We start from the raw sequence: 17358 nt of genomic DNA on the forward strand, positions 1-17358 counted from the left end.
AATGGTATATCCGTAAAATATAGTAGTATGTAAAAACAATGTATTAACCCTAATTATTTTTTGCAAGATGTATCCTGTTTTTGAAGTCTTTTCAAGGTTATAGGTCACAAGAGGATGATGGACTTGCTGGCAGATCAGTTCCTGTATTTATTTACAGAGAGAGAGAGAGAGATAAGATGCATTGGAGGGAATGGTAATTGTATCGCTGGCCTGTAACTGTAATTGTATGTAACTGTATGTTTTAACTGCTTACTGTATGAGTTGTAACTATAGGTATACTGTACTTTGTAATATATATATTGAATCTATATCCTTTTTTTTTGTATCAAATATATCCAGCCAAATCGCAGCTCTCCTCCAAGCAGTCACCTTGCTGCAGGAAACTCAGGTGGGGCCTGTACAACCAGGTAGAGCAGTAACAATTTCCCCCAATGAAAGAACTGGTGAGGTCACAGCTACCGGTAAGTGTGAGACAGTTCATTGCACAGAGACAACAACACCTCACAGTAAACAGATTAGGAACGGAATGGTAGGATTACACCCTGTCTTGGAAATAGTAACCCCCAATGGGGGAACCGATAGTCGGAATAATCCTCACCAGGAATAATGCAATGTATTGCCCGTGGCCCAGAGATGAGCTGCGATCAGTCATTTCAGAATTCCCCGACCCTCGGAAGCATTTAGCCAGATGTCAGAAATTTTTCAGAGATCTGGGTAATGCGTATGAACCGACAAACAAACACTGGCGGATATTTTTGAAAGCGTGCCCACCTCCTAATATTGACACCCAAAAATGTATCACTGATTGTAGATTAGAGTCGGATAGTCTTATGACTGACAAAACACAATCAGGAGAACTTAGAGCAAATTAACATGCAACTAGAGTTGTATTTCCCCACAACTGTTAAGTGGAGAAAAATGTTCTCCATAAAACAGAGGGAAAATGAAATGACATCTGAATACTTCCATCAGGACCTGCAAATAATAGATAGATACATGGGGGTATCAGATACAGGGAACGATGCGAATTACAGGGAGGTAGCTGTTTCTGTATTAATGGACGGACTCAATCAGACAGTAAGGGACAGGGTACAAACATTTTTTGCCTGATTGGAGAGGGGCCACAGTAGCTTGTCGTAGAGAGTGCGCGATTGAACACCATAAGAATATTGCTAGGTGTAGAGAACTGCAGGAGGAGAGGCTGGGGATTGAAAGTATACAGGCTCTTACACCAGAGTCTCATCAGCCTCAACCCCAAAAACCCTGGTGGTAAGAAAAGACCGAGAAATTGTTACATTTGAAAAAAAAATAAAGGACATTGTGCTAGAGATTGCAAGAGTAGTAGAGCACATAGCCAATATAGACCCCTAGACAGAGAAAACAAGCCACGTTATTAAACACATAGACGGGATCAAGGGACATATAGTAAGGAGTCTCGAGCCATATAGAAAACACAGTTTCGGTTAATGGGAAGAATGGAATAAATGCAACTTTACCCTTTTGACAGAACTTACTGGGGTTAGGAGGAGGTCTCTAAACTTCTGCTTCTTTCTCTAGCAGAAGTGACCTCTAATTAATTTAGCAGAAGTTTTGTTAGAGATGGTATACATATAGCGTGCTCCCGCCCAGGAAGTACGAATTATGTTGGATACCCACGAAGACTAAGGTTGCATTTCGCTGTTTTAGATACATGTCCATCACAGGTAGAGGAAATTATCTCAAAGATACCGGGTTTCCTATGAATTTAGAATGGACAGGACACTGGATTGATGGCTGGGATAGTCCCAGTAGAGATATAACACACATAGATTATTTTTGGGGGGAGCAGACCGAGTAGAGAATCATTCCCCTTAGTGCCCAATCCAGATGTCAAACTTTGTAAAATCTTCTTTTCCTCTACCAACGTATCTGTTACTAAACTCTATGTGATTTGTCTTCAAAGCTTCCTCTTCATCTCTTACGTTCACTGACAGGGTTACAGTTCAGACGCCACAGGCCTACTCGGTCTTTCAGAGTTCTGCCCAAATCCAGTATATCTCACCAGCATAGGGACACCAGTATCAGTGTGCCTGGTCATGCACAAAGGGTGGAGAATGGGAATACGGGTGAAGGGAGACTGTATATTGACACCGATATGTATGATGGCGTGACAGCCTGATGGTGAACGCAAATCTGAAAAATTTTCTTTTTATTATTTCCTTTCTCTTTTCACTTTCCACAGATGGTTTACTTCACACAACTGATAATACACAACAGTTAAACACATTGAAATGCAAGATTTATGTTCCCTACAGAAAGGCCGCTGACCCGGAGAGAACTCGTGACAAAGAGAAGAGTGTAGAGAACCTCGTATCACTGGAGTGTCTGTTCCGGGAAGGTTGAGAGGCAGGACTATTGAAGGGCATCCGAGCACAGATCTAGAACAGTTGTAGTATCATTCTCTTTTTTTTTTCACCTCCCCTGCATTTTCCTGTCTTTTCCCCTTCTTATTTTCCTCCTTTCCCTAAACGGAATGGATCGATCACAAGAGACTGCATTTAGGGTTCTATTAGTAATTCTGGTTTTGATCAAGGACAGTTTGTTTTGGTGAGGGTCCCAGAGAGGTCGAGCAGGGATCTGGAATGGGTTCTGATGGCAAGTAGGAATTTGTAGGATCTCAGGATCAGCGCATCACTTTAGTAAAGGCTGGCATCAGTAAGCTCTCTGGTAGTCAGGGAGCTCGGAAACACTGTGAGGGGTTATTGTCTGATGAATATTGTATTTGTAGGAATTGTGAGAATATAGTTGAGGATGGGTGCATCCAGAGATGTCAGTCCAACCTTAATATTGACATGGACCGTCATCCGTTGAGTGATTACCACTCACTAGTGGGTAAGGTCTTAAACCAGACAGAATGCTGGGTGTGCTCACAGGTACCTCAAGGTCAGAGCAAGTCAGGATTAGTACCGTACCCTTTAGCAATAGATGAGGTACTCGAAATACGGGGTGGGAGACCGGTGGACAAGAAATTCAATATCTCTAGGCCCCCTAGTTTGAAGCTCCACCAGTATCATGTAGACAGGTCCTTATTGTGTTTTAATATTTCCAATTACCGAAAACCGGGAAATTGGGCAGTGACGTGGAATAACCAGACAATGACCTTTTCACACAGAGCTGATAGGATACCCATAGACTCTGAACTTGTACGCCAAATAGCCAACAGTGGGAGGTATTTTCGGTATAGGTATACTCGTGGAAGCAAGACCATGTGGGTTGGAAAAGTATCGCCAGGGTATTGTGCTCATATCATCCAGCCCGATACTTGTACTGAGCAGAATGGAGAACTAGGGATGGGTTTCTTTACTTGGAAAGTTTGTAATATGGTGATGTTATATTTTGTCCCCTATGTTCTCCCAGATGATGCCTATTTCATATGTGGGAGGAAGGCGTACAAGTGGCTTGCCCCGAGCTCAGAGGGATTGTGTTATATTGGGAGAGTACTACCAGAGGTCATGACCATAACCCATGATAAGATGAAAGACATTCACCGCAGTGCTCAGGCTCCTTATACTCATACTCACTATGAACACATCATCAAGAGACACCTCATAGATAGGACAGAGCACGCAGCCTCTGATTTGATCCACGAATCCACCGGGATTCAATTCCTTCTCGCATTAGACATCACCCGTACTGCCATAGGAATTATAAATTATAGGTATATCCATGCGCTAGCGAACTTGATAGATAATATCACTGAGATGTATGACGACACCTTCAGGTATACGGGAAGGGAGTTACAAGCTTACAAGCAGGAACTGATTCCACGCAATTGGTTCTCAGGTTTAGAGGAGTGGGCTCAAAATGTCATCATGAGTGTAGGGAAGTTTCTCCTTCGTATCCTGGGAGGCATCATAATTATTGGTTTGATACTTAGGTGTGTTCGAATTCTGACGCGGCGTAAGCACGGCACAAAATTGATGAGTCTAAGGAGCAAGGGTACTGTTACAGCAGCAGATTTAGTTTACGACCCATCCATAGGGACTGTGATATAAGGATTGCAAATGAATTTCATGGCCTGTTTCGTTCACCCGTTTTTCTTTTGTCTCCCCCTCTGCCCAGATACATCCATCCAGAAAAAGACATCAGCCCTACCCAAAATGTTTATGTGAATGTATTTTATTTATATGTCTTATCTTCATCTCTGCAACCTTCAGTTAATGGCACACATAGTCGACAGGTGATATCCACATATACTAGCACTCACATATGTTTCCCCCTCCATGTATCATCAACTAAATGTGTACCCCATTTGTTGGAACAAGAAGCCGAAAAGAGCTCGGTAGTGTTTGTTGGCCCACTTACAGACCCTTAATACGGGATAATAAGGATTTAATGTATACTTCAAAATACCTCGAAGCTTATTTAGAACATATACGGCACGATGATACATGCCCCTCAGACATGGATTCATACATACATGCTTTTTACTATCCCACTAGGTCATACATTTCCCACCTACAACTCTCCCTGATCATCTGTAGATATTGTATTGATATTTTTCTGTTTAGTGATTAGATAGTGGCAGTTATTGGTGACTGCCAAAGGGTGGACTGTCAAAGTCGAAAAATATTGCAGTACACACATCACGTACAAACTACACACAGATGGCCTCCGTGCGCGTACTTGCTCTGCTGTGCGTGCGCATATTCGCAATTTGCGTATGGTCGCTCCCGCGGTCCTGCATATTAGCGCGTGGTATGAGTATTTACGGTAGAGTTTGTGAACGCATGGAAGGCTATCAAAACATATTACATATTTAATCCAAATAGTACACAATGTACACATAGTTTCCCTGCACCACATCAGAAAGTAACAGCAGTTTAAATGGTATCAGAACAAAGGGATTCACCTTTACAGGATAGGAGGGGACAGAACAAGGTTATAAGGTGGCGTTTGGTATCCAGCTGAAGGGTATTTTAAGGGTAACATTCCGGTGTTGGTTTGAGAAAGATCGCATGTTCCTGTGGATAGTTAAGTGCAGGAGCAGAATATAGATATAAACTGTTTTTACTGTACATTATGTATGCGGCGGAAATCCAGAGGAGACCACCCACAAGAGCAGTTGGGAAAGACATCTCCTACCTATTCAAACCGACCTATGACCTCTCCTGTACTGTAAATGTGCATCCCTGTGTCCAATGGACAAAGAGATTACAGTATCTATTGTATTGCTTTTTGGAACAATTGTATAAAGAGAGCCTGCAGCAGGCCTGGTCAGAAACAAGACTCACAACGTTATCTATCAGATGACGGAGGACCAGACTGGGTAGCGCGGTGAATCCACTCACGTATGTAACATTGACTGTAGCCATTATTCTGTTGTATTGTATTGTTTATATTGTAACCCCCTTTCAGCAATAATACGCTGTGGTGTCAGAACCCAGTGGTTTAGCCACAGACTGGTGTCGTGTCTTTCTTTCCCTGCTAAGGTTTAAAGTGTAATAGCATCACACTGCATTGCTGCATAAGGTTTAAAGTGTAATAACATCACACTGCATTGCTGCATAAGGTTTAAAGTGTATTAGTAATGCATCACATTGCTGTATAAGGTTTAAAGTGTGTTCATTGGGTGTGTACTTTGTACCGTCAGCGTGGCGTTTGTACGCTAAGTCCGTACACAGCACGGGACTTTGTACGCTAATAGCGTACAAAGTATGTAGAGTGTGTATTAAGGACAGCGGCCGCAGCGGCTCCATGGTAAAGTGTATTTAAGGTGTGTTTAAGGTATAGCTTTCATTCATTTCATTTTCATTGTCATTACATTTATTAGATTTGTGTATTTTTACTATGAATTAATTAAAAATTGTGTTAACAAGGCTAGAATAATTTTGTACAGGAAAAAAAATAATTGTATTTCGTATGTAATAAATCAATGTAAAAGGTATCTTTCTATACAAATGCTAAGACACATTATATTTAAACTTTTAACTTCAAGTAACAAGAGATCAATGAAGAACATTAAAGTTAGCAATGTCTCATATAATAGGTGAACTTTTCAATGGCTTCTAAAACAATGATATAATAATAGCCCGATCCAGTAAGAAAAATGCATTTGTGGCACCCCGGAAAGTAAGTGTGTGTGTGTGTGTGTGTGTGTGTGTGTGTGTGTGTGTGTGTGTGTGTGTGTGTGTGCCCCTTTAAGGTTAACTTACAGTGTTTGCAGCGGAGCAGGTGAAATGCTGGTACAGCAGGGGATAAGGGTGGACCATGGTCCAGTCACATAGTAACATAGTTAATGAGCTTGAAAAGAGGCAAAATGCCCATTGGGTACAACCTGTATTCTGTATTAAGAAGTACACATTATAAAATGCACCAGCTGAAGTAATGGTTTCGTACCAATTGACAACAATATTTCGTATCACTCCCATATACTTAGTGTCAATATATTAAATGCTATATCCTTGGATACTTTGTTCAGCTAGAAAACTGTCCAATCCGTTTTTAAATGCATTTACAAAGTCCGCCATTATTACCTTCTCCAGCAGGGAGTTCCAATCATTATTGCCCTTACGGTGAAGAACCCTTTCCTACGATTTGTACCGAATTTTCTCTCCTCTAGCCTCAGCGAGTGCCCACGTGTCCTATACAGAGTTCTATTAATAAACAAATCCCCTGCTAACTCTTTGTATTGACCCTTTACATATTTGAAGATATTAATAATGTCTCCTCTTAGTCTCCTCTTTTCAACGGAATACATATTTAATCTAGTAAGCCTTTCCTCATACTCCAGTGTCTCTAACCCTTTAATCAGTTTAGTAGCTCGCCTTTGAACTCTTTTGAGCTCCCAGATATCTTTTTTATAATATGGTGCCCAAAATTGAACACAATATTCCAGGTGCGGATGTACCAATGATTTATACAGAGGCAGGATTACATCCTCGTCCCTTGTCTCAATACCAAGTTTTATGCACGCAAGTACTTTACTAGCCTTCTTTGCTACATTTTGACATTCTGTACTGTTATTAAGCCTAGTATCTATGAGCTGTCCCAAAATGTTTTCCACTACTGTTACCCCTAAAGTTTCCCCATTAAGTGTGTAGGATGCAAGTTTGTTTTTATTCCCAAAGTGCATAGCTTTGCATTTTTCAATATTGAACCTCATTCCCCATTTAGACACCAAGGTTTCAAGTTTAAGTAAGTCATTCTGTAGAGACTCCACATCGATTTCTGAATTAATTACCTTACACAGTTTAGTATCATCTGCAAAGATTGACACTGTGCTTCCCAGGCCTATTCCTAGATCATGAATAAATATATTGACAGTAGCGGGCCAAGTACGGACCCTTGTGGTATTCCGCTGACTACTGGTGCCCAGCTGAAGAACATCCCATTGACCACTACTCGTTGTACCCTGTTATCCAGCCAATTACCTATCCATGTACAAATAGTATTTCCTAGGCTAAGTTCCCTTAATTGTATACTCAGTCTCCTGTGAGGCACTGTATCGAAGGCTTTTGCAAAATCTAAAAAGACCACATCCACTGCTTTAGCCTGGTCAAGATTATCGCTCACTTCCTCTCAAAAGCTAATTAAGTTAGTTTGACATGATCTGTCCCTCACAAACCCATGCTGACTCTTGCTAAAAATGTAGTATTCCGCAGATAATCCTCTATGCTATCCGTCAAAATTCCTTCCACTATTATCCCCACTATAGAGGTTATACTAACTGGTCTATAGTTCCCAGGATGATTTTTAGATCCCTTTTTAAATAATGACACTACCTCAGTTATACGCCAATCCCTTGGTACCATACCTGATCTAATGGAACTATGGAAAATCAAGTATAAGGGTCTTGCTAGCTGTGCCCTAAGCTCCATAATAACCATTGGGTGAAAACCATCTGGGCCTGGTGATTTATTAATCTTTATGTTGCTTAGCCTCTTCAGGACTACTTCCTCACTTAAACAAGCATCTAGCCTAGAATCATTACCTTCACTGACGTTATGCACTACTTTCACATTCTGTTTCTCCCTGAATACTGAAGAAAGAAAATTGTTCCGTTTATCCGATTTTATTTTGTCATTGTTTATCAAGGCTCTCAGTTCATCTTTTAATGGGCCTATGTTCTCCTTTTTTAATCTTTTACTGTTTATGTATTTATAAAACTTTTTAGGATTGGCTTTACTCTCTATAGCGATTTTCGTTTACAATTTTAGCTGCTCTTATTACTTTTTTGCAACTTTTATTGCATTCCTTGTAATACTGGAATGACTCCTCCCCTCAAATTGATTTAAATGCTTTGAAAGAATGTTTTTTTTTTAGCCATTTCTTTTTTGACCTCCTTATTAAGCCACATTGGTTTGTGTTGAGTACTCCTGCGTTTACTGCCCATGGGAATGGATTTGTGAATATTGCTATCAAGCAACCCTTCTAAAGCATCCTACATTTCCGATGTGTCCTTACCATGAAACAAAACTTCCCAATATGCTGTCTCAGCATACTGAAGTTAGCTTTTCTAAAGTTTAATGTTTTGGTTGATCCCTTATAGCTATGTTTCTTGAAACTGATGTCGAATGTGATCATATAGTGATCACTGTTTTCCAAAGTCTCCCCAACTGTAATGTTTGATATAATGTCCACATTATGAACAGGGAACTGTGGGGGCGGAGCACCAGGACCAGGCTCAGCAGGGACATCCCCATTGCTTCGGAGTATGCCCCCCACATTCTCATACCGACCCATACTATGATCTTATCAAAATAATGTTATCCTTATTTTACTTCTGCCACTAGTTACCTGCTATTGTTTATTTCCCCCCCTGTTTTTTTTTCTTCTTCCTCTCTTCCACCCCACTGTGTGTTTTTCCTGTAATGTTTACCTCCACTGATTGCACACCCTGCCATTGCGCCTTTCATACAGGGTACATCATACTACTACATAAGCATCAGTTTTCCCATATATGAACTTGGCCCTTGTATGGCTCACCTCCCACAGTGTAACCTTCGAAGTGCGCCCAACATGGCTGCCCCATATGGTACACTTGTGGATGGGATGAAAAATACATAGGCCTGATGGTTTTGATGGAACCCTACTGTGAACTGTAGGACTCTGAAATCATCCCCATTTTGTGTCATCTCTTCTAGGGGTAAACTATTCCACCCTGGGTAATCCTACTCTGTGCGCCCAAGATGGCTGCCGCACCTGGTACCTTGTGAGGGTGGAATACACAACCCTTGGAAGTTATTATCCAAAATGCCTACACCAATCATGCATACTCTTTCTGTGTGCTTAAGGTTATCTTTTATGTCGGTGTTGCTGATCTATTGCTGTATTACTCAAATCCTCTGTATCATGTGCATTGTTTTTGATATCTGTAAAGCGCCTTGAGTACTGTTGGAGAAAGAGCGCTATATAAATAAAATTATTATTATTATTATTATTATTATTATTGGTAATAACTAGGTCCAGAATATTATTACCTCTGTTTTGGACAAGGCAGTCTGGGAGCAGAGGAGCCATGTGGGAAGAAGGAGGAGTCACTTGGAAGAGGTTGGAGGTTCTGGACACACTGAGTGAGGAGTGGAGTGGGAGCTGACTAACGGATGCAAACCACATGGTCACGCTGGGTGGTGGCAGATCTGCAGAGCAGAAGCAGCGGGGTGCTACTGGAGAGCAGAGAACCAGGTGAGCGAGTGTGAGACATCACAGCCTGAGTCTGGACACCGCCAGGCCTACTGACAGGCACAGATGCCGCGCCCATTTTGTGCAGCAGGGAACCACTATGACAGGTCAAACTAGTGAGTAACTCTATCACCGAAGTTCTGAGCGAGTATAAAAAGACTGTTATTGTTATGAGACTGAGTCATTTATGCAAGTGAAATAGAGTACTTTATCTTGAAAAGTTTGATGCCCAAGGAACCCATACCACTAAGTAAGCTGCATTTGTTGAAACACACTACAACACCTTCGCTAGTTTCATCCTCTTTGAATGTACTGAGTTAAAGTAACATTCTTGCTAACCCAGGATTCATTGTATTCAAGTATGCCAATCCTCATTGCAAAACTGTGGCACCTCAGGATTTAAAGAGAGCTCCAACATTATTTGCCAGTGAAGACTGAAACATCCTTATTAGGGAAAGTTAGGAATTTAGATACTGTACATGTGATTTGTATTTTTCATCAATTCTCTTATCTCCATATTATTATTGAGTAATACTGGAATTAAAATTGTCCTATTGAATTACTAATTGTTTTCTGCATGCCACTAGCTAAAGTCAACCATGATTTACCAATCTCTTTTTGATTCCATGTCATTTATGAGTTTGAGGCTCAATAAAAAGACATCCTGTTGGACTTGCTGTCTCACTCCTGTTTTATATCAATCTATCCTATCTCTCTGAGCAAGGTACTACAAACAAGTTATGGGGAAGAACATTTTAGGGAAAGGTTCTGTCACTTAGTCACCCACCATCTTTGATACCTCTTCCAACCACTTAGACATACCTACCAACCCCAGGGTTTTACATATTAAAATAAATACAATTAAAAAGAGAACCCCTAATATTCACAATATATTATTATTGTTGGGAATGTGTGTGCAGTTTCTGTGTTAAGCAGAGTACTGTACACACCAGCGGTTAGTAATTTAGGCAAGAACCAATCCAGTGGCTTAACCAGGCAATGTGGTTTTTTAGCACAAGTCATGGTACAGCTGTACTCGCTGCTACACGGCTTTGTGAAGCATGGCCTGTAGTAAAACAGGGTGTTGACAGCTCATCAGCCAGTGACTATCCCGTAGTCTCAGGTAGTGGTGCAGGGTTCTGGAACAGTTGTATTGCAGGGTGAAAGCACTAGTCTCTGGAGCTAAGAGGACAGCTGTCCTCCATGTCACTCACACACAGTGAAGAAGTTGGCGCTGCACGTGTGCAGATAAACTATCAGTGGCCATCTTGGTAAGGTAATGAAGCCTTGAGTAGCCATATTGTTGGAGACTGCAGTGTAGCATACTCCAATTCTAACAATTCTCCCATTGCTAGTTACTGTTACTCACTGTATGTGGGAACAAGCTAAAGGTCAACAATTATTTGCTGGCCACAAAGAGCCATCACACAGTCCTACTTACATTTTTCAGTCTATTGTATCTATAAGAAATCTTGGATTCTAACATCAAGTTTTTGTTTGCTTTAAATTGCTGCTATTCTTGCCCCATGACATGACAGAGGTAACAGTAGAGAAAATAAAAAATTGATTCATCACCAAAGTCTTCAATAAGAGATGGGGCATGATCTCTACTGAATGTTACCATATTAACCACTGGAGTGATCATAAAAGGTCAGCTGATTTGAGGGACAAGTAAAAAGAGGTGTTAAGTGCCAAATGCGTTATATACCCAGCGCCGTTTGACACTTACAACGAGCCTCTGTATATATGAAAGCAGATAATGTACAGATATATCGCTGTTCTCTACTGTATCTGTAAACACCTAATAATTTTGCCATCGTCAGACTATTGTATAGCAATGGAAATCATTTAGATATTATTAAAAAAATATTTGTGGCTTATTGTTTTTTCACATATTGACAGGATTATCTGCCGATATATGTGTGCTAACCAGCGGCGGCTTCTAGGGATCCAGCTGCTCATGGAAGTTTGAAACATCTCGCGCAGGCACAGTGGAGCTGGCCGGGAAGTAAGACAGGCTGAAGTGATATGGGTCTTGCATGGATCACCTGAGGTGGGTGTTTTCTTTCCCCCACTCTGGCAGCCAAGATGTTAATACATCTTGGTATTATTGCTTCCTGTTTCATCTTAGTAAGAGGAGAAGCAGGAAGAGCTATAGCAGCAACATACTGTAGGTGCCACTTTAGTTCATCTCCCATAAAACATCCTGCTCAACACTTGGGGCAGAATTTAAAGCCGTTCAAGATGGGCAGATGTATGGGCTGCAGGACGAACTCTGAAATGTTTTAAAGCGGTAATCATTTACAAGGCAAAATCATGCCTTATAAATGATTGCTACTTTAAAAAAAGTCAGCGTTTCGGCCGTCAACCCACACCTCCGGACAACTTGGACGGCATTACATCTGGCCCCCTTAATCTTAGTTGTCAAACTGGCAATTGAACTTTATCTCCTGGACTGGGCTTTGGCACTATTTGATTATTTTTATCTGCTGAGGTTTTGTACTAGTAACTTGCGAAGATTAGTCTTCATGTAGGACCAAGTAGCAGAAAAATCTTGAAGGAATTAACTGCAGGAAATCCCAAAGGAAAAATGAAGAAACTGACATTTGTCGATGCATACCACAGACACTAGAGAATGTAGATATAGTAGAAGATACGTGGTAATGACTGTTGTGGACAAATTCAGCCCAAGTTTAAAGGATGGACCCAATCATCTTGAGCTCCAGAAATATCCATTCTCATTCCATTTTTCAGCCTGTTCATTGTACTGAGAGGGTATGCTGTGGAGAACTCGAGTTCAATCTCTATACTTTTACATAATGATTTCCTGGATGTAAGTTGAGTTCCTCAATTTGACACAATTTCTTGAGGACAACCAAGAAAATGGTAAATGTTTTTAATGAACGGGGAAGCCAAAGTAGCAGCCTATTTCTAACAGGTATGGCATTTAGACCTCTAAAGTCAATGCAGGGATGAAGTCCTCCATTTATTTTTCTTATAAAGAAGCACCCAACGCCTACTGGAGAAGGTTTCCTTGTAAATGCTGTCAAAGTCAAAAATATTACATAAAGAGAACATACAAACTACACACATATAGGTCGCTATACTTGCAAATATGCGCAGCGAGCACAGCAATATATGGTAACTCACGCATTTACATGGACATGCCACAGAGATGGATTCGACACTTATTTCATACAGTACATAATTATAATAATATCAAGCACCAGACATCATGGTGATTTAAGATTACCTAATGAATTAATGTCATGAATGTGTATTATTTGAACGGAACCAGACACACCTGTCATGTTTACTATTAAAACAAGCAGATTGGTGTGTAGATTAATTTGACACTTGTTGTGAAGTTGTGGGACATTGCAGCAGATAGTTATGATTATATGTATAAAAGCTAAAATCACTTTGTTAGAACAATGAATGATACAGTGAACAGGGAACTCAAGCCAACCCTTTTGGCAGTTTTCATAGACAACCTGATCAGCATATACAAAGAAAATAGTGACTCAATCATAGAAGGAGAGAGAGACCCCTCCCCCAGGAACTAGTCACACAGGAAAGTAGTTCCTGGTGAGGGGGGGCTCAGAGTTCAGTTGCTTGTGGTCTCAGAGGGAGATGGAGGTCTTGCATGATTTTACAGAGGAAAGAGAGAAAGACAGAGTCATATGGAGGGACAAACTAATAATGAGAAAGATCTGGTAATTGTATCGCTGGCATTTAACTATAACTATATGTAACTGTGTTTTAACTATGTTCTAACTGTTTTCTGTGTGAGTGTAACCATGTAACTATAGGTATACTGTACTTTGTAATATATATTGTATCCATATCCTTTTAACAAGAAATATATACTTCATTGAGCTTTGGAACTCAGATAATGTGTGGGTGTATCGTTTTTCTCTTATGGGATGCTGTGGTATGCTTATGAGGTGTTGTGCGATGTAAGCACACATTTATGGGATTTGGTAATAAGATGTGCAGGCATTTACAATATATATATATTAGAGCGGGCATCTTAAATATTTGTGAGAAATCTAAAAATGGCATTCATAGAGGGGAGCTCTGGTCCGGGATATCACGTTCTTAATAATGCACTGTACATTACAAACGCGGCTGAAATTGACCGGCTCCAATGGACGCATTGAGAAGCTGATGAAAATATCATATCCGTGTGTGTTGTGTTAGTAAGATGCTGGTATGAAATTTAAGGGACAATTCGTTTCTCATAATATTTAAGATGCTAAAATGTATTTTTATTGTTGCAAAACAAGGTTCAAATGGGTCATATTGTGTTTGATTCAGATTGGATTGTTTATCTGTTTAAGTAGGTTTAAAAGTATTTTTAAAAGTTTGCATAGCTTGATAGTTTTATTTTTAACCCAGGCCTAAAATAACTTCAGGGGCTTACATGGTGATTTTCTTTACAAAAGAAGCCGCATGGTCTGTCCTCCATTTTGTGTAACCCTCATGGATGTGGAAGGGGGAGGAGCAGTGGCCATTTTGGGAAGGTCAAAATTTTTGTTTTTTTCTGAATGGCTGATTTTCAGTTGACTCAGGAATAATCAGCCATCCCTCGTCAAAAAGAAATCACCATTTGAGTTACCAATGCATTTATTTAATCCATATCATAATCAATTATAAATAGTTTAGATGGGGTTTAATGTAAGTTAATAGTAAAATGAATATTTGATTTAGGAAATACACAGATAAAACAAAGTTTTGGTTTTTTTTTTTTTTTGTTTCTAGGATTCTCTACTGGTTGTAGGATGGCCATTGAAATGCAAATTAACCTGTGTAACTGGTTTCTTTTTCTCCCAGCAGTGAAGGAAATCGCCTTCACAGATAGTTAAAAGCACATTCATATGCAAATTAGAAGCACTGAATAAGGTCTCATAGATGTAATATTATATGTGTGTGACATCAATGTATGTTATTAGATTAATTTAGAATTGCATTTTCATCTGTGTATTTTCAACTATCTACCTTCCTGTTTACCATTTGCATTGATAACGTGCTGAGAAAGATTTGTTGCTATTTGTAGTTAAAAGTAAAAAAATAATACGTTAAGGAGTAATTTGTAAAACACGCACACGGCTTGCCTAAGATACAAGGAAGTTCTGTGTGGTGTTCAGTAGATGATTACAGTTAAAGATCATTTACATTGATATAAACGTGTTAATTGTATTTCTGTGGACATATCTGGCCTGCGTACACGTGTCTCTAACAAGGGACAGGGCGAACGTACGCGACGCAAGGGTCGACGCACGGAGCGTATATTACGCAACGGAAGCGTACGGATACGCCCACGTAATACAAATCACACGATAGTATTGTTTTAGTAGGCAATAAGGAGGAAACGCGATAATAGCGCAAATCAGTCTCAGTGTCCAAAATTTTAAGCTAATAGATCCTTCTCTAGTTGCAACTCCTCTGGACTAGACTGCGATACTGAATGAAAGGGATTTCTGCGCAGAAACGAAAGTAAAGAGTACATGAGGTGAAAGAGTGTGTATATATATATAAGTTTCTAATTTTGGGGGTTGAACCACAGGAAATCATCGAGTTCTCGTGAGGTACATACGTGTAAGTGACTGCACGGTGGCTTGGGGGGCATCCCTTGTTAAACATATTAATAAGAGCCTTAGAGTATAGCAGACCAGGAGGTCTACTGTAGCACAGACCAGGAGGTCCAGACAGACCAGGAGGTCTAGGCACAGCAGACTAAGAAGTCCGCTATAGATAAAGAGTAAAGGAGCACAACACCAGGAAGGGTTGGTGCGGTACCCATATAGGCCATTAAGCTCTGGCTGAAGGAATTCGCAGCCACAATTTTCGATTCCACTGGTCGCTCCGCACATAAGTTTAGTTGCTTATGTGCAGAACGATTGTACCGCACGTAATTGTGTGCATTAGTTAGTAACTTGACCCAGTACCATTTGCGTACGCTAGAGGGGTCATAAACGCTATTTGTACATTCTAACGTGATTTGTGTAATTTTTTTATTTTAAGGGAGGTTCGCTGGTCACTCGGGAATTCTCTAACAACCAATAGTTACTGGGAAGGGTTAAGTGCTCTTCGGATCACACCCACATGTTCCAGTAAATAGAGGTTCAGGTCGCAGGGGCCCTAGGTCGAGTACGCCAGCGCTAGGGCAGTGTGTGGGCGTATTGGTCGACGTGGGCGAGTGAGTGGAGGTACTCGGCAAAATTCTGCCGCCGGCCTATCCCGGACATCTTGGTTTTTGTAAGGGTTCGCTGAAGACCCTGATTTGAAGGTCAGAGGTAGTGAAAGCAACACCTGCAAAGATGTGGGCCAGTTGTTCAGGTAGGGGGCGATCAACCTCGGTTCGGGTTGACTTAGTAAACCGGCCAATAGAGTCGGCAAGGATAACGTGTGATACAGACAGGGAAGTCCGAAATGGATCACACGCAAAGGTCAATGAATGGGAAAGAATGACTGTACATGATGGGGAAAAGTTCCCACGAGTAGGCAGTTTTAGCCCAGAGGTGTTACCAAATCTAAGGAGAAGGATATGTCTCATTAAATCTGTAAAGAGACGGATCCAACATTATGATTGTTTACAGTTATGGCAACGGGAAGGTGAGAGACAAGGAGAATTAGCTTACACAGCTGACTCTCACTGTGGTAAGAAAAATATGGCAACAAGAGAGAAGGTGGTTACAGAGAGTGGCACACTGGTGTATGATAAAAATGCACCTAGCAACTGTATTATAGATGATAAGAGTAATTGTAACAAATGTGACAAAGATAAAAGTAAAACTGTTAAATGTACAATTGTTAACCCGTGGAAGTTGTACTCCATGTTAAACTTCCCTCAGGATTACCAGCAAGAAAATGAGCCCAGCACGATGTCGGCACCTTTTCCAGCAGCCATCATACAAGACATCCAGGTGGACGCGACCAAATCGGTAAAGGCAGTAATCAAACCCCCTTACGGAGGGTCAGGTGAGGTCGTGTCCACAGGTACGTACAGTGTTATATATCACGCACAAACATATGTATCTCATATTGTAGAGCCAACACAAGATGATGTAGTTGAATTTAATCCTGTCAGGGTGATCGCAGTCCCAGATGGGAAGATTGATGCTCAGGGAATCATTCCCGCCAGGAGCTGTGTAATGCCCTGCCCCTGGTCCCGGACAGAATTAAGGACAATTATGTCTGAATTTCCTGATCCTAGGAAAAATGTAGTTGCATGTCAAAGGTTTATTAAAGAACTAGGAAACTCCACAGAACCTACCAACAAAGATTGGCGGACAGTGCTGAGGGCATGTTTGCCCTCCAGCGTTGACCCTGCGAAATTTATTGCTGATTGTAAATTAGACACAGAGGTACCTCGTACGGAGGAACACAATCAGGAATGTATTAAGCAGATCAACCGGCAGTTAGGAGTATATTTCCCAGCCATTGTCAAGTGGAACAAAATCCTCTCCATAAGACAAGGAGAAGGGGAAAGTACTTCTGATTACTTCAATCGAGCACTGCAAGTAATGGCTAGAGACACTGGGATCACGGACATCAAAACAAATGCACCGCATAGAGAGATAGCGGTTAAGGTATTAATGCATGGTTTAAAGGAAGTATTGAAAACAAGGGTACAGACCACCAACCCAAACTGGAGGAATATCTCGGTGACTGCATTAAGAAAGTCCGCTG

The sequence above is a fragment of the Pseudophryne corroboree genome, chromosome 1 (genome assembly GCF_028390025.1).
Source record: "Pseudophryne corroboree isolate aPseCor3 chromosome 1, aPseCor3.hap2, whole genome shotgun sequence".
NCBI lineage: Eukaryota > Metazoa > Chordata > Amphibia > Anura > Myobatrachidae > Pseudophryne > Pseudophryne corroboree.